This window comes from Hyaena hyaena, unplaced genomic scaffold, assembly GCF_003009895.1.
Source record: "Hyaena hyaena isolate Hyena2069 unplaced genomic scaffold, ASM300989v1 scaffold_433, whole genome shotgun sequence".
NCBI lineage: Eukaryota > Metazoa > Chordata > Mammalia > Carnivora > Hyaenidae > Hyaena > Hyaena hyaena.
In genome coordinates, this window is record NW_024081066.1 from 738,635 (window position 1) to 761,469 (window position 22,835).

The following is a 22,835-nucleotide window of genomic DNA, read 5'->3' on the forward strand; positions in this document are numbered from 1 at the left end:
AATATAGAAGTTATTGGGCCTGGCTGTGTTCTAATAAAACTTTATTTACAAAAACAAGAGGCAGGCCAATTTGGCCTGCAGGCTCTCATTTGCTGACCACTGTTGTAGAGCATGGAAGATTAGAATTGCACTGAAAACTCTACTAGATGACCATTGTTGATTGTTCCCATTTGTAATCTTTTTTTTACATGGGTATGTGTGTGCATATATATATAAAGTCAATATCTTAAATATGATTCAAAGTTTCTACATCTGTTTTATATTAACTGCACTTTTTTTCTTTTTACCTTCTGACCTTTTGTAGTCTTGCATTTTCAACTGTGAGGTGTAGTGTGATCAGGAAGAGACAATCTCCCTAAACTGTAATCCACAGCACTGTGGATTTTTAGAGAGTAGGATGGGGTATTCAGTGCTGAAAGACAGTGGTCAGTCGGTACTTATTTCATGAAGACCTTGATATCTAGGCTGTGGCTGCTAATTTCTATAGAGAAGTAGGCAGTAATTGCCTCAGGGCAACACAGGGTAAAGACAAAAGTTATTTTTTTCCTAAACATTTATCCTCTCTAGTCTTTTATAAAAATGTTTTGGCCTGTATTATTTGGTACTTGGGTTTCTTTTTCCACTATGTGTGTATGTTGTTATCTTACACACAGGCACGTGCACACACACACACACACACACACATATAATATATATGTTCGCTCATCTTTTTTGCTCATTTTTTAAAAATTCTGGCCAGTGTTCAATTTCCAAAGATTATGTGGAACCACCATGTATGTAAATAAATCTGAAACTACATGATGGAAACTAAAATCATATTTTTTAACATCACACTTATGGGAGAAACAAAATGAAGGGTTAGCTTTAAAATCCTTCATAATATAGTACATGGGAGTTTGTGAGCAAACCCTCTGGAATGGAAATTGCTTATACTAAATGTGAGACTAGATTTCTCAATATTGTGGCATTTGCCACAAACTAGTAATTACATACCATAATTTGGAGAAACTGCTCAGTCCAACAACTGCTTGTGACAATTTACCCTTTTGCTGAAATATATAATATGTTAATTGTTGGTCATATTTTATCTTTACAGGTATAAGCACCAATTTCTCTCAAACTAAAAGATATTAATATGGGTAATAAGCAAAAATTGCATCAAAACTAAAATGAATCTGATATTTAATTTCATGCTAGAATATAATGAGAATAAAGAGAATGGATGTCTTTAACTTTATGTAATTTATATATTTGTCATTTCAAAGAAGTGTTAAGTAGAATGATATGATAATCACTCTAGCTTTACTAGATTTTTAATATACGAAACATTTTGAAAATAGTTAACAATTTGAACTGTAACTTCCATCATCAACAGGTAAATGGAGAACTAGGAGACTCCCTCCAAAAGAGCTGATTTTTAAAAATTTTTAATGTTTTTATTTATTGTTTTTGAGAGAGAGAGAGAGAGAGAGAGCACAAGTGAGGGAGGGACAGAGAAAGAGGGAGACACAGAATCCTAAGCAGGCACCAGGCTCTGAGCTGTCAGCACATTGCCCTATGTGGCCCAAACCCACAAACCACAAGATCATGACCTGAGACAAAGCCTCACGCTCAACCGATTGAGCCACCCAGGCACCCCAGAAGACCTGATTCTAAGAACATAAGTAACCTTGAACCAAAACTAACGTATCATATTTTTTATTTTAAATTTATTTGAGGAGTGCTTGGGTGCCTCTGTCGTTAAGCATGGGATTCTTGATATCAGCTCAGGTTATGATCTCGTGGTTCATGTGATCAACATCCGGATAGGGCACCGTGCTAACAGTGTGGAGCCTGTTTGGGATTCTTTCTCTCCCTCTTTCTGCCCCTCCCGCACTTGCCCTCAAATGGGCCTCTAAAAATAAATAAATAAATTTAAAACATTATTTGATATAATGAATTATTGATTACTGTAAGACTACTTTATTTTGTATTATTGCTTAATGACCTTTCCCTTGCCATTATAAAATGTTATATACAGATTATTTCATTGGATGAATGACGTTTTGCCATATGAATAGGCCAAAAATTATTAATTGTTCCTTTAATGTTGACATTCAGAATTCTTTAGGTTATTTTGCTATTAAAATTTATGCTTTGATAATTGTCATTCATTCGTCCAGAAAAATTTATTGAAAAATAACTGTATGTCAAGTACTTTAAGAGCTATAGAGGCTATAGAGGTGAGTAAACCAGATACAACTTCTACAATGTTTAGTCAAAGAAATTTTAAAAGAATCTGAAACCTATCGCCAAGTTGCTTTCCAAAAATGATGTACCAGTTTATAATCAAAACTGAGGGATATCAGAATTCTCCTTCCAGCAAACCAAGAAACAAATATATTTGAATACAGCACATCTTAAATTCCAACCCATTTAAGGGGTAAAAAGATGTGTTTTCCTTTAACATGTATTTTGTTAAATTTTAAATATTATCTATTTGCTTCCCTTTTTAATGAAATTATCCATGTTTGTTGCCTTAACCAACAAATTAAGAATGTTTTTGGTTGTTACTGCTATTGCTTTTCAATCACTTTGTTTTTCTTTATAAACACCTACCTTTCTTTTAAATTTGTAATTCTTTCCTTTAGGCAGAGATTGAGTACTCATAAAACTTTAATTCTAGTTTCCTCTTTCTGCTCGTCCTTCCACTTCTGTGCTTAATTACGTTGTATCGATTGGCATAATACCAAAAAGTCAGGGAAAATAAATAATTTTGTTTTTCTGAATCTAGCATGATGCCTAGAATTCATATAGTATCTAACATCTGTTAAATTCCATCCCATGTAAGATGCCTAAAATTTAAAATAAAACTTTCGGAATGACTTATTTTGCTCAGCATAATACTCCATCCGCATTGCTGCAAATGACACGATTTCATTCTTTCTCATTGCCAAGTAATAGACTCTTAATTATAGAGAACAATCAATGGTTACCAGTGCGGAGGTGGGTGAGGGGTGAGGGGATTAAATAGGTATTGGGATTAAGCAGTGCACTTGTGGTGATGAGCACTAGGTGTTGTATGGAAGTGTTGAATCACTATATTGTACACTTGAAACTGATATTACATTATATGTTAAATAATTGGAATTTAAATAAAAACTTGAAAAAATGAAAAAAATACAAAAGCAATAATAAATTGTTCTAATGTTACAGTCTAAAACATCATATTCTAAAATATGATAAAGGGTGGTCTTCACAAATAAATCCAGAGATCTCAGAAGAGAATATTGAACAGTATGACATGTAAGAAAACACAAAAACTCAAAACATTATGGTGGATGTAGTAGCTTGACATTCACCTTCCATTCAAACTGCCCAGCCTACCTTTAGTATGCTTTTCAAGAGGCCTCTTTTCAGACACTGTCTTATCCATGGCTCTTCATGCAATGTTCCTCTATCTGAAAGCATACACATGGAATTTGTTAGGTAAACGTACACAATGAACATCTTCATTTTTCTTTAGTTCTTTCTTTGTCAGCCAGCACAACCACAAATGCATATCCTCACTGGTGTGCCGGTGTCTAATTTGTGTGCATTGAGAAGCAACTGTTATATCATCTATAGCTGCCACTAATTCCTAACCCTTGGGTCACACATACTTTGGTGTTGTGGTGGAATTAATTGTTCCACAGGGCCAGCTACTTATCTGCCTCGCTGATACGTGTGGCAGAAGTCCCAGTGCCCATGGTGGGACATTTATGTTTCTATCCCATCACAATAATTCTGAAGGCAACTCATTCTTTAAATATCTTTACTAAAACAGCTAGACTGATTAACAGTTTCTGCAACTGGGACTTGACTGGTACAATCACAGGTGATGAAGAGTATTCCATTTTCATTTCTCTTCAAGTTAAAAGAAAAACTCTATGGTATCAGAATGTTTACTTCCTATTTAATATCACATATCTTCATTGTGAATGAAGAGTGGTCTAAGTGAATAGTTGTAACTAACGACAAGCATAACTAATTCATCAAAATTTGATTAACATGATACTGTTTGAACACAACAAAAATTCTCTTTAGGATGGAGATTCAAATCTCATGAATCAGAAGTAGTGAACATAATACACATTGGAATAAAGAAAAAAAACTCAGAACTTGGCATAAACTAGGAGACAAAGGAAAAATAACGCAGTAATACTTAAGCATTTTGTTATTTTATGGTACTCAAAGCCCTATTAAAAGAAAGAGTGCATTATCTGTACTATTTAGTTGGAATATTCCAGATGTCTCTAGTCTTTATAAACATATCACAACATCTTAATTCTTTGTTTATTTGAATTGCTCCTTAGTCATGTCTCTTTTTCATTCCATTCTTAATCACTGAGTCTGTGATTAAAAATGGCAAACATGTGTTTTGAGAAGTAACTAAGCTATGATTTTGATTGTGGGTAGTAATTTTGGAGTGGCAGAACATATTAACCCCTTCCTTTCCCCTCCACTCATGAACTCATAACAAGACATAAGGAAACAATAAATACGAAATAAGCAAAGCATGGAAAATAAACTACTTCTCAGTTCTAATACATACATATGGTTATACTAAGGAAATGTTTCTGAAAAAACATACAAAAAATGACAGTTTAATATTTATAAAACAGTGTTAAACCAAAATATAAGCAACCATAAATAAGATATTACTATAGTTAAGACTCTTAACTTTTGTTCTTAAATAAAGGTGAATTTTAAGAATCTCACAATCATTGGGCCTAATCCTGACTCTGCTTCCTACTGTCTACGGGGTTAAGTGTAAGTCATTTCAACATTCCACGACTGACTTCTTTGTTTGTAAAATGACAGAAGTTAGCTCACGTGGTAACTGTAAGTAGATTACCATCTGCCAGAGTATGAGATATACTTCAATTTAATTAGAAAAGCTGCTAGATAAAAGTTAAATACTCTTAAACATTCCTATGAGGGAAAACTTGAAAATACAATTCCAGTTTTTACAGAAGGTAAACAGTTTCACTCATTTAAAAGCAGCACCACATATTTTCATAAGTAGAATTTCAAAATTTATAGTACATTTCCATAAAAATTGGAGCAAAACAAGAAAAAATAATAGAAAATAAATACATTGAAATATTTACAGGTAAATAAATTCAAATACCATAATACGGATGTGTGAAAGGAAATATTAATAGCATTTATTTTTAAATAAATTTGAATAAATCCCAATGGGATAAATTCAGATAAGACAACATATTAATAAATTTAGTTCAGGAGCACCTGGGTGGCTCCGTCAGCTAACTGGCCAACTTCAGCTCATGTCATGAGCTCGCAGTTCGTGGTTGCCAGCCCCACACTGGGCTCTGTGCTGACAGCTCAGAGCCTGGAGCCTGTTTTGGATTCTGTGGGTCCCTCTCTCTCTGCCCCTTCCCTGCTCACACTCTGTGTGTGTCTTTCTCAAAAATAAATAAACATTAAAAAGAATTAAAAAAAATTATTTTAAAGGATATTATAAACCAAATAAAGTTGAACAAAAGCCTATATATGTAGTCATAGCAAAGCATCAGCAAGTATTCAGAAAAACTAAAAGTTTTATTGTCTCCAAATAAAAAAATACATCTGAAGAAATTCTAATGTTAATACTTTTAGTAAAAACAAATATATCACTGAATGTTAGTATATTGCAAGTAACTAAAATACTACTCTACAGTTTTATCACCAGGTTCTCTTGGTAATCTCTATATTAAGTGTGAATAATACTTTATAAAACTGTTTTGTTGCCTTTTTAGTCTGGAGATAGATAGCAATAAGTTTGTATCAAAAATGTTAAAGGGATGGTCCAAACTCTTTCTGATCTGCAGTATGTCTGTGGCATGTTGGTTTTTTCTTTTTTTAAAGGATTTTCCTAAAAGAACATTATGATTTGAAATAAGTGTCTTTGTTTTGATAACTTGTGCTTCACCTTTTCCTCTTGGTGGATGCATTATTACCTTATTGTAGACTAAGGCATGCAAATGGTAAATCTGCCTCTTTGGTTTTCATCCCTTTTTGAGGATTACTTATATAATTTCATAACTCAAAACATTAAGTTGATGCTATTAAGAAGGCTAAATGAGAGGCATCTGGGTGGCTTAGTTAGGTAAGCATGCAACTTTGGCTCAGGTCGTGATCTTGTAGTTGATGGGTTCAAATCCTTCATTGGGGTCTGTGCTAATAGCTCAGAGCCTGGAATCAGCTTTGTATTCTGTGTCTCCCTTTCTGCCTCTCTCCCATTTGCACTCTGTCTGCCTCTCTGTCTCCAAAATGAATAAATGTTTAAAATTTTTTTAAAAATAAAAAGGACATAAAACTCAGTGTATTATTGATCTACTGCTGTTTAATAATAGTGCTAAAAACTTAGTGGCTTAAAACAGAACACATTTTTTGCCTCACAGGTTCTCTGGGTCAGGAGTCTGGGCACAGCTTAGCTTAGGGTCTCACAAAGCTACAATCAAAGTGTTAGCCAAGTGGTGAGCTCATTTGAGGCTCGACTGTGAGAACACCAACTACTAACTTACGGTATCGTTGGTAGAATTCAGTCCCTTCTAGTTTGTCAGACTGTGGGCCAGAGGCCATGTTCAGCTTCTTGCTGCATGTCCTCCCCATGGCAGCTCACAACATGGCAACTTGCTTCAAATACAGCAAGAGAGAGAATCTTCTAGTAAAATGGGTTAGAGTATTTTGTAATACATACATGTAATCTAGTAAATGCATCATGTCACCTTTGTCATATTCTATTAATTAAAAACAATTCAAAAGTCCCACCCACACTAGAGGGAAAGGTGTCAGGCAAAAGAAAACACCAAGGGTCATGAATAATGGAGGCCACCCTAGAGTCTCCCAACAACATTTCATAAGAACAAAAATTACAAAGCAGTAGCTGTATTTCATTGTTTAAATCATTAACATCTTTTTGCTACTTTCACAGTGATAAATATTTTTTTCTAATTAAACAATTGAGAAGAAAATCTCTATTGTAAATTTTTTAAATACTAAAGCATTAGAAGGAGATAATATCTTGAGTTTGCATGGCACTTTAGAGTTAAGAGTACAGTGATATTTGTAAATATTATTATCTCAGGCTACAAATCAGAGAGTAGAAGTAATACTGTAACACAGTCTTTAGGCTCCATGTAAAGACATAATTACAACATCCTGCTGTTTATTTGTTGATGGATTCGATGCGTCCTCCCCCCAACTTTGTTCATTTTTAAAAAAAAATTTTTTTAACTAAAAGAAATTCATATCAAATGGAATGACAGTACAAAGTGGGTGGGAATCAAGCCTGCCCTGCAGCCAAATAAGCTGTTAGGCCAGGAGAGTCCATTGCTGAGATCGCTGTATTCAAGTCATCAAGATGAGGTGTACCATAGGTCAGATGGAAAAATGGATACTAAGGATGAATGAAATTGGTGACACAGATCATTTAATTTCTTTGTTTGAAATACATGTTTTGAATCATTTTCTGGAGCTTGTCTACAAGTTCTGTGTGCAAATGATCTGGCAGTCAAGAGAATATTGTAACAGAGGACGTAAAAACCAGCACTCCACACACAGCTCCAAAAATAGAGCTGCCTTCCAGTCTCAAAATTGTTTGCCTCGTAGCTAAGACTGCATCTTTCACTCCAGCAGTAAACAAATGTCACACATACTTCTTACAGACACTTCTATCTGGAATACTTTCTTCTTGCAGAGAAGTTACCTGGCATCTATGTATAGCCGTTTTATAGCTCTTCCTTAATGTGATTTGGAATAACATTCATATGGACTTTATCAAAATGGCATATTTCAGTTTACATGTAGCTCTGATAATTACCCGTTTGGGAGTTTGATGTTTCTGTCTTACACCAACAATTGGTGGATCCAAACTCTGGTCAACTAGGTATGTAGAGAACATTTGCAAAACTGCAGATGGAACCATAAACATAGTTGTTAAGTATTTATCCACAAAGGGTTGGAACAGCACAGCTCCTAAACCTAGAGGCTACAGTACTGTATGAAAAGATATTCAGCTTTTTAAAAGTAAAATGGTTTACAACAGTCAGATGTGCACTGCTTGTTTGTTTGATAAACTTAAATTAGAAGTTATGCAGTTAGCTATTCCCCATGGAAATCTTCTATATGTGATGAACTCATAGAGAAGATGCTGTCTCATAAAAAGAAGCCTGATGAACACCACAATAAATTCACTCACGTTACAGAATTCCAGTTTAAACTCCAATGTATAAAGGGCTTGTAAGTTGTCAGTCCTGTGACTACAACACGAAAAGGGAGAACAGATTGAAAATTGATGACTTTTTATGGATACATCAGAGACTAAGATTACAAGAAGACTTGTTGTCCTGATACCTGGAGAGACTGGCACTTCCAGAGTACCATCTGAGATCTGGTTACCTGGAACAAAACCTGCTGAAGCCATAAACTGATAAGGAGACTTAAATAGTAATTTTGAAGAATGGCTGGAGGTTGAGTGGGGACCAGTGCCAGAGTAAGAAGCTCCAGGAGGCTGCAGTCTTAGATGACCTCCATAGTTTTACAGGTTTTACTTCCAGAAGCTTCACCAGGTTCTTACATGGAACATATAAGTTCTCTGACCTTGTGACTTTGGCTGCAAGAGGGAAGGAGAAATCACTGTGAAATCTTCCTAACAAAGCTCTATTTTTCAAGAGGAAAAGATTTTACCCAAAGTCTTATTCCAGATAGAGGAAGGGAATTTTTCCTATTCCAGCAAACACTTGCCTTTCTATCTAACTTAAGGTGGGGAGGGAGGGATGCTAGGCAACTATAGAAACACCGTCAAGGTCTAATCCCAGAGTTACACGCTCATGAAAAGATCAGGATTTAATCCTAAAATGACAAGATTCTGTCTCACATCTTATCATCACACAGAGTGGATTCCAATACAATGACAGCAGAATATAGTCGAAAGAGCTGGAAGATGCAGAGGTAACCTGAGGTGGGAGTACTTAAGAAAGCCCAAAGTGAGGAAGGGGTTTTCCTAATAATAACATCAGAGGAATTTAAAGCCACTGGCACCTACAGCCACATTAATCACTGTCCAGCTTCTACTCAGATTAGCATACATGCTTACACTAAAGACCTATTTACTTCAGTTCCTATTCCCCAATACAGGACGACCCACATTCAACACAAAACTACAAGGCATGCCAAAAGTCAAGAAAAAAATATGAAGAGATAAAGCAAACATCAGTACCAGACTCAGATATGACACAAATTTTGGAATTATTGGAAAGAGAATATAAGGTAACTATGAATTACACGCTAAGTGCTCCAATTGAAATATTATATCCATATTAAAGAAGAGATAACTAAGGTAAGCAGATAGGTGGGAATTCTAAGAAAGTTCAAAAGGAAATGTTAGAAATGAAAAAATTCTGTAATGCAAATGAAGTATACCTTCAAAGCTCTCATCAGTGTGGATACAAGTTGAGAAGAAATCAGTGAACTTAAAGATAGGCCAATAGAAACCTCCCAAACTTAAATGCAAAGATAAAAAGAAAAAAAAGAAAAGAAACTCCAAGAACTTGGGACTTTTCAAAAATTAATATATGTATTAATGTATTATGAATACCAGAAGAGGAAAGACAATATAGAGTAGAAGAAACAATTTGAAGTAATAATGGACAAAGCATCTTCAAAATTAATAGCAGACAACAGACTACAGACCCAAGAATATCAGAGAACAGCAGAGGATAAGTACAAAACAAACAAAGAAAGAAACTAAAACCATGCTTAAACATATTTTAACACTACAGGAAACTAGAGAAAAAGAATCAAATCTTTAAAGAAGCCAGAAGGAAGAGAGGAGAAACATCTCACCCTATTGAGGCAAAAAAAGAATTACTATGGATTCCCCATCAGAAATCATACAAACAAGAGGAGGAGAGTGGAATACTTAAATTATAGAAAGAAAGAAGGAAAGAAAGAAAAAAAGAGAGAGAGCGAGAAAGAAGTAAAGAAAGAGAGAAGGAGGGAGGGAGGGAGGGAGGGAGGGAGGAAGGAAGGAAGGAAGGAAGGAAGGAAGGAAGGAAGGAAGGAAGGAAGGAAGGAAGGAAGGAAGGAAGGAAGAAAGAAAGAAAGAAGGATAGATATAGAATTCTATACCTAGTAAAATTATCCTTCAGAAAGATGTCCTTCAAAAGAATATAAAGACTTTCCATCTCTCTGTCTCTCTTATGTATATACACCACACACACACACACACACACACACACACACACGAGAACTGAAGGAAATATTAGAAGAAGTTTTTTAAGGAGAAAGAAAATAATGTAAATCAGAAACTCAGATCTACGTAAAGAAATAAAAAGCTTGGAGAAGGAACAAGTGAATGAAAATAAATATTTTATTTTTCTTATATAATAGATCTAAAATATAACTGTTTATAGTAATAATAGTAACAATTTATTTGGTGATTATAGCATATAGATAATGAAATAAGTGACAGAAATGTCCCAAGCAAAGGAGGGAGGAATTTTGAACACTCTTTATAGGAAAACCATATTATGCATAGAATGGTATAGTATTACTTGGAAGTACTTATATTAATTTAAAATATATATTTCAAACTCTAATGAAACTTAAAAACGTTTTAAAGTCATATAATTGATATGCTAAGAAAGAAGAGAAAACTCAAATAATATAACAGACTCAATAAAATCCAGGGAAAGCATAAAAAAGAGGGGGAAAGTAAACAAAGAACAAATATAAGGAATATTAAAGAGTTATATACATGGTAGATATTACTCCAACTATATCAATAATCACTTTAAGTGATAATGGTCTAAATGTACCAATTAAGAGACATAGATTGTTGGAGTGAATAAAAAGATATGCTGTGTACAGGAAACCCATTCTAAATATAAAAACTCAGAAAGATTAAAGTTAGATAGAGAAAAGTATACACTATGTTAAGATTGATTATAAGAAAATCAGAATACCTACATTACTTCCAGAAAGGGAAACCTCGGAACAAGGAATATTATCAAGGATGATGAGAACTACCCAAGAAGGTATCACAGTCTCAGACATGTGTGTACTTAGCAACAAAGCATCAAATGCTGTGAACCAACAACTGATATAACTGAAGGGAACAACAAACAAATACTGTGGTTGGAGTCTTTACCACTCCTCTTTCAGTGACTGGTAGATCCCAGAAGCATAAAAACATTAATGATATAGTTTGCCTGGACAGCATTAGCAGTCAATGTCATCCAATTGATATTTACAGATTCCTGTATCCAATGACAGTTGAAAAACCTTCTCAAGCTCACATGACATTTGCTAAAGTATACCATACTCTTGGTCATAAAGCATGTCTTGACAAAATTAAAAGAATAGAAGTCATACAAATTATGTTCTCAGCAGTGAAATTAAATGAGAATTCGGAAACCAAAAAGTTGCTAGAAAACCATCAAATATTTGGAATTAAACAACACACTTTGAAATAAAACATCAGTCAAAGACAGAAGTGTCTCAAGAAAAATTTAAAATATTTTGGTATGAGGGTGTTTGGGTGGCTGAATTGGTTAAACATCTAAGTTGGCACACGCCATGATTATACACTTCATGAGCTCCAGCCTCACTTCGGGTGAGCCTGCTTTTCTCTCTCTCTCTCTCTCTCTCTCTCTCTCCCTCTCCCTCTCTCTCTCTGCTTCTCAAGGGATTCTTTCTCTCTTTCTCTCTGCCCCTTGTTCACTTGTACCCTGTCTAAATAATTAAATATAGAAATACAATATTTTGATATGAATGTTAATGAAAATATAATATCAAAATTTGTGGAATTCAATACAATCAGTGCTTAGAGGAAAATCTATACTGTATTATATAACAAATAACATAACATTAAATTCATGTACTAGAAAAGAATACAAAAAATCAATAACCTAAATTTCCACTTTAAGAAACTAGGGAAAGAATAGCAATTTAAGACTAAAAGAGATGGAAAAAAATAATAAAATTTGATACAGACGTTGGTAAACCTGAAAAGAAAAAGACAATAGAGAATATCAGCATAACCAAAACCTGGTTCTCTGAAAAAATTATCTCTGAAATTGATAAATATTCAGGCAGGCTAACAGAGACAAAAGGGGAGGACACAAATTGCCAACATCAGAAATTAAATGGGAGTTATCACTACTGGTTCTGTGAAATGCCAAAAATATAATGAAAGAATACCAAATAACTTTATGTCCATGAATTTATTAGTTAGATACAATGGACCAACTCATTGAAAGATACAAATTACCAGAATTCATACAGAGAAATAACCCAAATTGGCCTATATCTGTTAAAGAAATGGAATCAATAATTAATAACCTTTCAAAAAAGAAACCCCCACAGCCCTATGTTTTTACTGGTGAATCTATCAAACATTTAAGGAAGAAATGATACTATTCTATAAAGTGTCTTCCAAAAATAAAAGCAGATGGAACACTTGCTAGCACATCCTAGGAGGAGAGCATTACCCTAACAGCTATGCAGTAGAGTTAACTCAGCAAGCCACGGTTGCTCAAACCCTGCATCTTCCAGAGAAAGGCTTGTCTCCAGGAGGATTGGTTGTTGCTCAGCTACTGGCAGAGAACCTCTGCGAGCTTTAATATCCTAAATGATAATAGTGATTTTGTATTCTTGAAGTCTTGGATCACACTGTATCAGTCTGATCAAACAATTTATGCTAACAATATGATTTATGGTGAGAGCCTGTTTTTGTATGCCTGAAGTCATGGGTCATGCTGTATCAGGTTGACCTCTGGGGAGGAGAGGACCGAGTAGCTAAGGTCACTTATGCAGATGCTTCATGCCTGCTTGACTTATCTCCCAATAAAATCCTTGTACATCAAAGATCAGGTGAGCTTCCCCAGTTGACAAAATTTCACACATTTTGTCATACACCATTCCTGGGAAAATTGAATATTGACCTCATTGGGAAGGGACACATGAAAACTTGTACTTGGTTTCTCCTCGACTTCAGTTATGCACATTTTTCCTTTCCAGATTTTAGTCTTTATTTTTCATTTTTATTTTTTTATGGAAGTTTGGAAGTCCAAGTTGAAGATTCTGGACTATTCAGTTCCTAATGACAGTTACCTACTACGTCCACACATGGCCTATTTTTGGTGCCTGTATACACACACACACACACACACACACACACACACACACAGGTAGACAGAGTGCACTCTTACTATTAAAGCACCAATTCTGTTGGATGAGACTCTATCTTTATGACCCCATTTAAACTTAATTACTTTCTAAAATCTCATTGGGGATTACAGCTTCAACATAGGAATTTGGAGGAGGGACACAATTCAGTTCATAACATTCTGTCCCTGGCCTTCTAAAATTCGTCTTTATCACATTAAAGTATATTCATTTCATTTCAGCAGCCCGGAAAGTCTTAACTCATTCCAGTATCAACAATAGAGACTAAACTCCGAAGTATGATATCGCCTAGCCTAAATATCATCTAAATCAGACATGGCTGAGACTTGAGGTATAATTTATCCTGAAGCAAAATTCCTCTCCAGCTGTGAACCTGTGAAAGTAAACAAGTTCTATTTTTTTAAAAATATAATAATAGGACAGGCACAGGATAGACATTCCCATTCAAAAAAGAGAAAAATGGGGCTTCTTGGTGGCTCAGCCTGTTAAGCATCTGACTCTTGGTTTCAGCTCAGGTCATATTCTCATGATTCAAGACTTACATTGGACTCTGCACTGACAGACAGTACAGAGCATGCTTGGGATTTTCTTTCTCTCTCTCTCTTTCTTTCACCTCTCCTCTCTCTGAAAATAAATAAACATTTTTAAAAATGGAATAAATATGAATTAAAGGAGTGACTGGTACCAAGCAACTCTAACACCTAGCAAGACAAATTTCATTACATATTAAGGATTGAAAATAATCCTCTTCGATTTGATGCTCTCCAAGGCCCACTGGGATGGCAGTATTACCCTCTTGGCCTTAAGAGAAGGTTCTGCCCCTGCAGCTCTGCCAGGCTGTCCTGTCCCCAAGGATCTAGGCAATTCCATCTCCACATTTCTTCTAGGCAGTCGCACCCTTAAGCCTCTGTAGAGTGGTCCATTACCAAGGTGTCAGGTGGAGGCCATCTGGATTTTTGAAACTTTTTGTTCCTGATGATCTTTCTTGATGATTCTGATTCTTTCAGGGTCATTTTCCTTCCTCTTAAAGAATAGAGAGCACTTTTTCAACCAAATGATCCTATCATACCATCCTATTAAATCTAAGAAGTCTACAAGGCTTCCTTCATTTTGTCACATCTCCATCTCCTTCAGTTCAAACTGGCAGTACTTCTGTGGTATAATCCTATTCCTTACAGAGTGATAGTTCAGCCATACTCTTGGTGTTCTTTTCGACACCTGCTTTCTCTCTCTCTCTCTCTCTTTTTTTTTTTTTGCAATATAAGTAGACTAGGAAGTTTCCAAATCTTCAAGTTCTGTTTCTTTTTTCCCTTCTATTTTCTTTTTTAGTTTCCCTCTTTCTTCTTCCATTTTACTATAAGGAGTCATGAGGAACCAAGTCGCTCCTTCAACACTTGGACTTGCCCTAAGCTAAAAATCCAATTTCATTGCTCCCAAATTCTACCTTTTACAAAATGCTAGGACAACAACACAAATAAGCAAAGTTCTTTCTCACTTAACAAGAAGTAACACCTTATAATGGCCTTTCAGATCCATATTTTCACCAACATTCTATTTTGGTTATAAAAGAAGAAGAATATGTAAGCATTCTCTCCAGCCCTCCTCTTTTCTCTCCGAGCCCTTACTGGAATCTTTCAATGTCTATATTTGTAGCATGTACCTCAAAACTCTTCTGGCGTTCATTCATTTTCCTGTACCAGAGCCACCTCCTCCATATATTAGGTTTTTGGTACAGCAGCACCCCACTTCCTGGTACTAAAATCTACCTTAATCTGCTTAGGCTACCAAAACAAAACATAGACTGGGTGGCTTAAGCAACAGAAATTTTTTTTTCTCTTAGTTCTGGAGGCTTGGAATTCCAAGGTCTGGGTGTGGGCTGATTTGATACCTGATGAGAGTTCTTTTTCTTTTTCTTTTCTAATTTTTTAATTTATTTTTGAAAGAGACAGAGCACAAGCAGAGGAGGGGCAGAGAGAGAGGGAGGCAGAGAACCTGAAGCAGGCTCCAGGCTCCAAGCTGTGAGATATCAGCACAGAGCCCCACCAGGAGCACGAACACATGAACTGTGAAATCATGACCTGAGCCAAAGTCTGCCACTAAACCAACTGAGCCACTCAAGCTCCCCCAAGGTTCTTTTTCTATCTTGCAAATGGCTGTCTTGATGTCTTTGCATGTCCATTCCTTGATGCATGCACATAGAGAGACAGCTCTCTCTTTCTTCCTCTACACATAAAAGCAACAATCCTAGGGAATTAGAACCCATCTTAGTCTGTTAAGAGTGCTATAACAAAAATACCATAGATTGGATGGCTTCTAAACAGAAATGTATTTCTCACAGTCTGAAGGTTGGGAAGCTCAAGATGTGTGTGTTCACATGGCAGAAGGTGGAAAGGAGCTCCCCGGGGCCTCTTTTATGATCTTATTGATGAGGACTCCATCTTCATGCTCTAATCATCTCCCAAAACCCCTACTTCCAAACCCCCCACCTTGAGGATTAGGTTTCTGCATATAAATTTTGGCGGGGACACAAGTTTTCAGCTTATAGTATGACCTAACATGTAGGACCTCATTTAACCTAATTGCCCTCTAAAAGCCTTATCTCCAAATATAATCACATTGGACATTAGGGCTTCAACATATGAGTTTTAGGAGAACCCCATTAAGCCCATTACAGGTAGTTAGAAAGGGCTGGGGTTGATTATGTCCCCACTTCCAGTTCAGTTAGGCTATGAAAAAAACACAGTGGTTAGGCTCTGGTAAAATAGTTTATCTTGAGGGCAGGACTTGTTAAGAAGAACCAAATGCTCTGGTGTATTTAAAAAATGGTTATCTTTCCACTCTTCCAGCCAAAATGGCAAAGAGAGTTTTCTCCATTATTCACTGGGAGAACCCGGTCAAGCCCTGGAGGTAAAATTCATAAGTGGATGGGGAACTCCCTAGGATTGGGAATCCCTGGAGTTTTTAACTCTCAGACTTGTCCACACTAAGCCTTCAGCAATTCCTCAGTTAGTTTCGGTATTTTTATCCTGGCACTGGCTCCCAGGGAAATTTCTGCCCCTTAGCGTCTGCTCAGGTAAGTTCTGATTCTCTGTATCTGCAAACCTTTCTGTCTCTCCAATTTTGAGGGCAGCAATTTGCTCTGTAGCCTCACATCTCTGATGGATTTAAGAGAAGTTGTTGACTTTTCAGTTTGTTCAGCTTTTTGTTTGTTGTTAACATAAAGTGGCAAATTCCATGCTCCTTACATGCTTAGATTAACTCAAGAGTCTTAAGTTATTGACTATGATAGAGACTAGACCACTTGTCTTTTGGGATTTTTCTGATGTGTTTGTCGTCATGTTGGTGGTGTTAGCTGTTTATCTATTTTACTTACACTGGAAATAGGTTAAAGGTTTCATTATTTCCAGATTGTTTCATCATGTTGCATCACAGTAGGGAGCACATAATATCTGTTATTTCTCAGTATTAGTCATGCTAAATTTGATTACTTAGTTAAGGTGTTGACCACCAGATTCCTCCTTATAAAGGTTAATTATAAAAACAGGCTAATTGTTCTTTAGAATTAGTATGTAATCTTTGAAGTAATATTTTGGAAATATTTCAACATCCATAGATGATCCTTGTCTTAATTGATTATTTCACTGAGTGCTGATAAAATTGATTTTTAAAAAATCTATTGCTCCCTTCACATTTATTATTGAGAATACTTCTAGAAGAAAAGCTTTCCTTCACCAACTTGAGATGTACTGCAACTTCTTCAAAAGGCAGAAAAAGTGCTAGTCCTTAATCATTAATTAATAATTTTTATATTAAGGTATTGTAATAGTCCCTTTAAGTGGTAGGAAAAAAATGTCTCTTCCCTCCTCGCCTCTTCTCTTCTTTCCTCACCTCTCCCACTTTCTCCTATGTCTACAAGTATCAGTATAAACATATGCATTTAATTAGTAGAATATTTTATAATCAAGCACACTTACTATTTTCTCTATTCTTAAAATATCCCAAATTTGGTCAGTGGGAGCCCATTAAACTGGTTTCTTTGTCCTTTTGACATTCTTCCTTTTGTGCTTCCTTAGTTTCTGGCACATAATGTCAGGACTCACCTTACACTTTTCTTGCTGATACCCCAAATCAGCCTTTTACCCATGGACCTCTGGATCCCTTTAATGTGATATTATATTTAGAAATCAAGGTCTTCGTGTAATATGCTCATTGCTTCTGAGTGTTACTGTCTCCAGGCTCTTCACATGGTCAGAATCAAGATCTATAATCTAAAAAATAAAATGAATGATTTTTTTTCCTCAAACACAAAAAACTCTGTAAGCAAAAACAGGAAACCATATATATAGTCAAATTTTAAATAAAATTTATAGTAAATTTAAGTTAATATTAAAAAGTTCAATTTTGGACATTATCTTCAGTCTTACAGTGATTTAAATTCTGCTATTACTCTCCATAAAATGAGTAAATGCTAGAATTATTGTGTTCAATTTTAGGTTGCAGTATACATTTTTCATAATTATTAACTGAAATTTTAAGACATACACAAAAATATAGATAATACTACCTGACAGCTTGAAAAATCATCAACATTTTGCTATTCTTAATGAAACTATCTCTCTTCAAAATTTTTTGAAGTTTTATCATGTAGAAGTGTCAAATATGTCATTTCACTCACAAGATTCAATACATAAACATCTCTCCTCTTTTTTCCCCAGCCTTTCTTTACTTATTTTTGAGATAAAGAGAGGGCATTCACGTGTGAGTTGTGGAGGGGCAGAGAGAGAGAGAGAGAAAATTCTAAGCAAGCTCCACATTGATAGTGTGGCTCAATCTCATGCCCCTGGGATCATGACCTGAGCTGAAATCAAGAGTAGGATGCTTAACCAGCTGGGCCACCTGGGCACCCCAACATCTCTAACTCTTAATGGCTTTTGATTTTACAGACCCAGGGTGTTATTACCACACCCAACAAAAGTATGAAATTTCTTTAATATCTTCAGATACCTAATACCCAAAAATGACCTACTACTATTTCTGCACTTACTTTATGCTAGTATATTGATCACTTTACTTAGATCATGCTACTTAATCCTTACTTAAGATTTATGGAATATTGATATTTTCTTCATTTTATTGATGAGACTACCAAGAGAGGAATCAGAGAAACTAAGTAGACTTTATAAACCTAATATGGCTCATAGGTTTGTTTGCTTCTAAAATCCAGACTGTGGATTGCTACTTATCTCCAGACTGTGAAGTCCTTGAGGACAAGAGCCACCTAGCAATACTGAGTAGATATTCAATAAATATTATTATGATGAAGATTCACTGGTATAAATAGGGACAAAATCATTCTTCATATTATTGCTAAATGCCTCTGAAAATAAATAGAGATAAAAGGAATAGTAGAGTTTTTGTTGTTCAGTTCTGTGCTCTCCACGGCATTATACATGGACCATCTTTACCAGAATTACCTGGAATTCTTTGTTAAAATACATATTTCTGTACCTGATGGAAACAGAATTCAGAAGTTAGAAGTTCAAATCTTCCTTTATCAAGTGCACATAAAAGATTTAACTTTCTAATTCTTTCTGGCTTAATGTTCTTTTCTCATATGCTCGTATAACTCAGTCTTTCTTACCATTTAAGCAAAAGGATAAGCATTTGAAATAGTACATTATCTTTTCTTTGTATCCTTTTCTTTGTTCCTAACCTATTCAATAATTGAAGTAATTTTACAATAAAAATAAATCATATATAGTTATATCTTATAGAAATAGAATTTTCGATTATGTGATTCTATGAAATGTGAGGAACCATTGCAGTTCATGGATTAGATGATTTTCAGGATAAGAAAAGGCAACTTCATTTTAGAAAAGTTGTTTTGGGATCCAAAATATAAATCTTAGCAATTAGTAACAATCCTTAATTAAGGTAGATCTCTGTAGATTTCTGTTACATTCAATTATTGAAATTACTTTACACAGTGAAAATAATTTCTCACTTTAATAGGAAATTCACAAAATAAGCCTAGTGTATGTATTTATTGATACCATGTTCATATGGCATATAGGTGTTATTTTATTGGTTTTGTTGTGGTTTGACATAATGTGAAAAATTGATACTAATTCTTTTTAAAAATATTTATTATTTTCTGGGAGAGCACAGGTAGGGAGGGGCAGAGAGGAAGACAGCAGATCTATCTGAAGCAGGCTCTGTGCTGACAGGCTAACAGGTGCAAGCCTGATGTGGGGCTTGAACTCAGAACCGCAAGATCTCCACATGAGCCTAAGTCAGAAGCTCAACCTACAGAGCCACCCAGGTGCCCCAATACTAATTCTTAATAAGATGATAATATTTGTGGTCTCACTATTAATACTATACCATTATAAAAGTAGTACTTCTATTAATTTTATGTCAACCTAGTATAAAAGTAAAGCTTAGATATTTTGGTTATTTGACAAATATATATTAATATACTAAAAAATCCCTAGAAACAATGACATGGGGGGAAATAAAACGTTTGGGCCTGATATATCTAGTTCCATTGTGAGACAGAAGTGGGTTAAAATCCAGTTCTGCCATGTAGTAGTCATGTGATGCTACAGATAACAGTCTGTTGACACGAGAGAGTAAGCTGGAATCTAAAGATCCCTCTCTAGGGACTGTGCCAGTACTTGATGAGGGAGGCAGGAAACACTACTTGCAAACCATCAACAAGTCATATGTATCTACCTCAACGGCTGAATGGCAAGGAATAAACCATGCTTTGTATAGAAATAATGTTATCACAGTCAGGCTCTCTGCAGTTATTAAATTAGGTTAACAATGATAGAAACTCACAGTGTATATTGCACAGCCTGCTGTCTTCCCTTCCAGGCCTAAACACGTAAAGAAAAATAACTTCTAAAAGTGTTGTTTTTCAAAGTAGCCACATGGTGGCAGACTTTAACCAAAAAGGGATAGTTTCTAAAAAGCCATTTGCAATACCATCCTTTTTTCCTGTAGACGATTTGTAAAAACCAAAAGTTTATAAAATTACACCCAGAACAGGCACTGTATCTTAACTCATCCTTATAGTTTCGAACCGTGAAAAGAGAATTTCAAGTATTGAGATTCTGTTTTGGTATCAGATGGGGTGTGGAAAGGGGCTCTTTCTCATGTCCGAGGGGTTGTTCTGTAGGGTAGAGATGTTCATTTCCTTTCAATGGATAGGTTTTCTTCTCAAAAACCTCTTTTTTTTTTTTTTTTTTTTACCAGGTAGAGATAGGTTCTGCCTAATAGAAAAAAACAATTGTATTAGAAGAGTTTAAGAACAGGAATATTAGAATCAAAATCACAAACATATTAGAAACCTTATTCTGGCTTCACTCCTTTCATTTTTCAGTGACCTCCACAAGTTTCTTAATGTTCTTTGTCTCAATTTTCTTATCTGTAAGTGGGAATAATAAAGACAATTGCCTCAAAGATTTGTTGTGAGAGCTGACTGTGCATGTAGAGTACTATAAGAGGACTTGCATAAAGCAAACGCACAATGCATGCTGTTAATAACATTCATATTAGTTATCATTTACAAAAGGAAGAAAAAGAATGAAGGACTGTTAAGCATATCACCCATATCTGAAAATTAGGAAAATGTCACAGAGTAAATATGATTTGCAGAACTGTGGAATAGCTCAGCGTCTGGAAACCTTACATCAGCATTCCCATTTCCTTCCCATCTATTGTTCTGCTCTTCTGTTCCTGGTTCATGGACACTCCATCCAGCAGCGACTCCCCCCATGGACACTGAGACAGGTATGCACACACACACCAGCTTAAAAAAAAAGTGAGGCAGTGTATTGGTCAGAATTTAAAAACAAAGGCAGTTGTCGCATAGAGATACTGCATCATGGGTCTAAGATACAAATTAAACAAGGTTGAAAAAAATGCCATTAGAATAAATCCTCTTTTCTCAACTTCTGCTCAATTCTCAGCGTGAATGAAAGATGTAGACGCATATGTAAATATGGAACAAAGAATTTTCTATTTTTCTTAGAATTCACTCTACCTGGTAAAAGAAGATAGTTGTTGAGCCCAGAAGTTATGGAAAGAAAAACCACAAAAAGAATCGCCATTAAGGAACAGAGAGAATGCTGACTGAAATTATGTGTTTTTTCAGTTTTTCTTATATTACCTGAGAAGGACATGAACAAAGCTCCAATAATTTAAATGAGGATGGCCTTTAGCTTCTCATAGAGAGAGTTAAATATAAGGATACTGTTCATTTCTTCTTCTTTCATTCATTTCCTCATCCATCTAGTCATACATAGAGATGTTTATGAGTCCCTATCATGACTTAGAAGCTAGTGGGTGTTCTGAGGGTACGTCTGTGTTCATAGTTTGAGCAAGGGTGAGCGTGATGATTCAGTGATGGGAAAGCTACTGGAAAAGATGGGAGAACCGAAAACCTGGATAGGATAGAAGTTAACTAAGCATGGTGTATATGTTAAATACAAAACAATGATTCAAAATATAGAAATTCCTATAATGGAAACAATTTCATAAAATAATAATAAGAAGCTTTTATAGTGGAAAACTTACAAACTGATTATGTGGCACAAGTGAACTGGGCTGCATTTATAAGGACCATAGCATTCTCTACGGTTCCAACATTTAATAAATGATCACAAAATACTAGAAAAAAAATTCTCCCAAGTATAAAATATTTACCTTCTTTCCCTTCATGTGTTTTAGTAAAAACTCACTGTTGTCTATTTTTTTAAATTGTCTTCTTTTTATTAAATTCTTCTTCAAGTGCTCAACTCATGTATGACTATATATCATAATAATATTACAGTAGTCTGCCACTAGTCTAGATTTTACCTTTTCCTGCAACAAAGTTATTTTCCCAACTGTTGATTCTTCCTTTCATATGTATAGGACAACCCACTGTCTCTCCCATTACACATCACCGCTCCCACCAAACTATACACCATGCTCATTGTCTTACATGGAAATTATTGCAATATATTACATATGTCAATGTATACTCATTGTCTGATATGGGAATTACTACAACAGATTAAGTTTCAAAGTGGAATTTTACTGTCAGGATTTTATTAATTTTAATCTTATCTACAATCTTTTTGAAGATGTATATTATTTGTGTTTTATATGTATGGTATTAAAAGTACTAGAAAAGCAACTAAAACATAAATAAATCAACAAACCAGCATATTAGTTGTCAATGAAAGTTCTGGTCTTTGAAGAGAGATAGCAGAAAACAACTTTGTTTTTTTCCATGTCTACTCACCCCATGGACCCCATCTGCAGTTTACTCTGTCCAGTCATTTGGATAAAATCTTGGTGAGTTGCTGTGGTTTGGGTATTTTTAAAACCATTCTGCTTTGGTATAAAATCCTCAGACTATCTAAATTTAAAGCATTTCTTGTTGCCCTACTTTGGGACTGCCTCAAACGTGCACACTGGCAGTATGGTAAGAGGAAAATGGTTGACAATTTCTCTTTCCTTCATGCTACTCTGTGCTCCTCGATCTCTAGGTTTGGAGAATAGAGAGGAGTAGCAGTGCAGGACAGAAAAAAAGTCCTCTTTTTTTGAAAAAGACTTTGTGAGTGGCA